At 40.5% G+C, this 4094-nt stretch overlaps 1 pseudogene; it reads right to left on the minus strand.

Annotated features, from left to right (window-relative positions):
* Positions 1 to 2498: 2498 nt before the first annotated feature.
* On the minus strand, positions 2499 to 3042 carry LOC134353379 (small ribosomal subunit protein eS19-like; annotated as a pseudogene).
* Positions 3043 to 4094: the final 1052 nt, after the last annotated feature.

Genomic DNA, 4094 nt, shown 5'->3' on the forward strand with positions numbered 1-4094 from the left:
AAAAATGAAACCTTCAACCATACAGTCAGTTCCCTCAATACTATACTGATGTTCTATCCCCAATCACACAGTCAGCGTTCCCTCAATTCTATACTGATGTTCCGTCCCCAATCACACTGTCAGTTCCCTCAATACTATACTGATGTTCTATCCCCAATCACACAGTCAGCGTTCCCTCAATTCTATACTGATGTTCCATCCCCAATCACACTGTCAGCTCCCTCAATACTATACTGATGTTCCATTGTCCAACCACACAATCAGTTCCCTCAATACTATACTGATGTTCCATCCCCAATCACACAGTCATTTCCCTCAATACTATACTGATGTTCCATTGTCCAACCACACTGTTAGTTCCCTCAATACTATACTGATGTTCCATCCCCAATCACACAGTCAGTGTTCACTCAATACTATTCTGATGTTCCATCCCCAATCACACAGTCAGTTCCCTCAATACTATTCTGATGTTCCATCCCCAATCACACAGTCAGTTCCCTCAATACTATACTGATGTTCTATCCCCAATCACACAGTCAGTGTTCACTCAATACTATTCTGCTGTTCCATCCCCAATCACACTGTCAGTGTTCAGTCAATACTATACTGATCTTGTAGCCTTTATTTTACGCTGAAACCTCTGGAGTGGTACTTCAGCCCAAGAGTTATTGAATTTAAGAAGAAAAAGCTACATATTGATCCAAGTATGAAGTGAAGAAAATGGCTATCATGAAGTTGTTATAGGTAATTGCAAAAGTGAGTTTTAGCTGTTTTTCTCCTGTTTTGAAATGGGTGATTTGAGTTAATCCACCTTTTGCAAATTCTGTCTCTTTCTGTACTTTACCCATATTGCTTGACCAGGAAACGGTGCAGAGATGACACATGTAAAAAGCTGATGCTTTCTGCATATTTTTCTTCAGGTAATATCAGATGTTGCAGACCCTGAGACAGATGCTGTTAGCATGCTCTTTCTTTATTGAAAGGCCAGCAGGATAGTTTTCTCACTGCTTTGCAGATCATTTCCCCCCATTACTCCACCTGGGCTTGTTTCAGACAAATATTTCTCACAGTTGACTTGCTGGAATCAGCTTCAAACACCACTCTACTATGTGCAAACTTTGCAAACTCAGGAGATGGTTAAATATTTCAGATTAGGCCTAACACAGCCTAACATTAGACAGGGCTAAAGATTTCGTATTATATTTCTGGGGGAAATTCATCATTTACAAGCTAGAGAAATTCAAGTTTTGGTCAGTTTTCAGGAATGGAACCTTTAAATAATAAAGGGACACCTTATACTACAGGGGGCAGAAAAGCTAACTGCATTTTTTTTATGTCTTGAGAAACATAAGACAGAAAAAGCCAATGTACAAGGAGATTTGCTGGAGAGATAAAGCTATTTGTATCAGTTTAAGGTGATTGAAGGAATAATAACTGTGGTGGAATACAACTCCCAGCTATAGGAAAGACAGCAAAGCTGCTGCGGCAAGGTGGATAGGGCACCAGAATTAAAATTGTATTCTACAATTTTGTGTAAAATACAAATTTAATCTTGTATGGTGATTGTGAAATATTATGAGTCAGCCTAGAGCAGGTGAGTAGTATCAGCTTGTCACTTGGAAGGCAATCTCTGATGATTAATTTTATTGGACACTAGATGATGAGTTGGAAAGGTGCACAGTGTGTAGTGTCCTGTTGTGTTGACTGGACAAAGGTGTACAAGTCTGTAGGCTACTAATATTCCATTTTCTAAAAAATTAAAAAAAGCTAACAATGAAAGTCAATGACTATCACTAGTTCTCCATAAATCAATAAAATAATACCAAAGAGTAAAATATTTACTATTGTTTTCCAGAATAATATTGTGCTAGCAGAAGGTTAACGATGCCAAGAGATTAGAAGAAGATAGTAGTTATGAGGTATTTTTATCTAGGTGAGCAGAGATAATTATGAAAAATCATGGAGAGCTCCAAACTATGTTCTGTATTTGTTAGACAGCCTGTGTTCAATCCCCTCAGAAGAGACACTATAACTGTGAAAATGCCAATCACTCAGTTTGATCATAATGTATGATTTGAAGTTTAACCATGGATTTATTGGGCTTCCTCCAACTCATCTGTGAAGACAAAGAAGATAATGTTGCAATTGAAGCTTAAAGTGTTGACAGGAGTAGAAGCATTGACCATTTACGGCTCACTTTTCTTTGTATCTGTGAAAATACACATTGTGAGTTTCCACATTGGGCAGTTGAGCCTGCCTGACTAAGCATCCGTTCGTCCCACTTCCTAGGATTGTACAAATGTTTTGATAATGTTTATGCTAGTCAAAGTGAAGCATTAGAATGTAAAATATAGAGTATGGGACAATACAACACAGTACAGGCCCTTTGGCCCATGATGCTGTGCTGACATTTTAACCTATGCTGCAATCAATCCAACACTTCCCTCCTACAAGCCCTCCAGTTTGTATCATCCATTCTTTCTTTTTTTTGAGCTGAAGGATTTTATTTTTCTTTGAAGTATGACATGCAGATCTCCCAATGCTTCTTGCTGGCTGCTGCAACCTGTCCAGCAATGCGATCCAAGTCTCTCTGTCCCTGTGGAGTCAGCCTCTGACCCCAATTGGGATCTTTTTCCACCATCTTCAACCCCTCGAGTGCCTGTAGCATTTTCCTAGTGACGGACTTGGAGCCACGGCTGAAGAGGCTGGGCTTCACGCTGTTGTGCTGGCGGCCCCTGTAGATCTTGGTCATGGCCCCAAGCCAATGCCGCCCCTCAGGTACAGGTGACGGACTGTGGAGGCAGCTCAGGTGTAGAACCAGTTCTTGTCCTTGTGTTTACCCAGTTTCAAGGTGTCAACCCAGTTGGAGACCTTCAGTTTCCCACAACAAGCTGGAGGAACTCAGCAGGTCAGGCAGCATCCGTGGAAACGATCAGTCAACATTTCAGGCCGATTCAGTTTCCCAGACTTCTTCAGAAAGGCTCCCAGGGCCCGGACAAACTCCTGCTAGTTCACGTCCTTCACTGTGACACCCGGCATCTTCATTCCTCGGCTCCGCACGCAGAAAGCTATCTAAGAGTTTCTTAAATGCCACCAGCGTATCTGCCTCTACCACCACCCTTGGCAGGGCATCCCACGTGCCCACACACCGTGTAAAGAATTACCTCCGACATCTCTATACTTTCCTCCAATCAACTTAAAATTATGTCTCCTTGCATTAGACATTTCCACCATGGCTAAAACTCTCTGGCTATCTGCTCTGCCTCTTATCATTTTGTACAGATCTTTCAAGTCACCTCTCAACCTCCTTCATTCATTAGTAGTTCTATAATCCATTCATTCATTCATTATGTGACATGGGTGATCCTGGTCTTTTCATAATGATGATTGTTCTTGGCAAACTATAATCCATTAGTAACTCCATTTAAGAAACTCTTAGATAGGTATATACAGTAGATAAAAAAATGGAGGGCTATGTGGGAAGGAAGGGAGAGAAAGGTCGTAAGGTAGGTTAAAAGGTCAGCACAATATCGCGGGCCAAAGGACTTGCACTGTGCTGTACTGTTCTATGTTCTATGCCCTCCAGTGCCATTTCTTAACAGACTGTTCCTTGTAATTTGCATCCTCCTAAGTATCATGTTGAAGAAGGTTGATGTGGAAGTTCGTAGTCAAGCAATTTAGACTGGTCATATAGTCCCAATATTATTTTCATTTGTTAAAGGTATTAAAGATAATTTCCTGTGTCAAGGTTTTAAAATAAAAAAAATTCTCAATATATCCCACTGTGAAAGTAGACAGGGTTGAAAGAGAAAAAAAAGACCGAATATAAAAAGAATGAAATAATATCAGATTATACTGCAAAAACACTGTGGGCATCTAAGAAAAAGATAATGTTTGAACAATGGATTGTGGTCTGGATTTCAGTTTGAAAGCTGTCCAGTTTTGGGTTATACCAGAGAAATACGTGTGCAGCCTCCTTCTGAACCCTGACCTTTTCAAATGATCAACATATATTCCCCACTCCATCCGCATTTCCACCAATCCCACTAGCAGGGATTTCAGCTGCTATGTTTGCTGTACTTAGATGTTTT

This window comes from Mobula hypostoma, chromosome 10 (assembly GCF_963921235.1).
Source record: "Mobula hypostoma chromosome 10, sMobHyp1.1, whole genome shotgun sequence".
Taxonomy (NCBI): Eukaryota; Metazoa; Chordata; class Chondrichthyes; order Myliobatiformes; family Myliobatidae; genus Mobula; species Mobula hypostoma.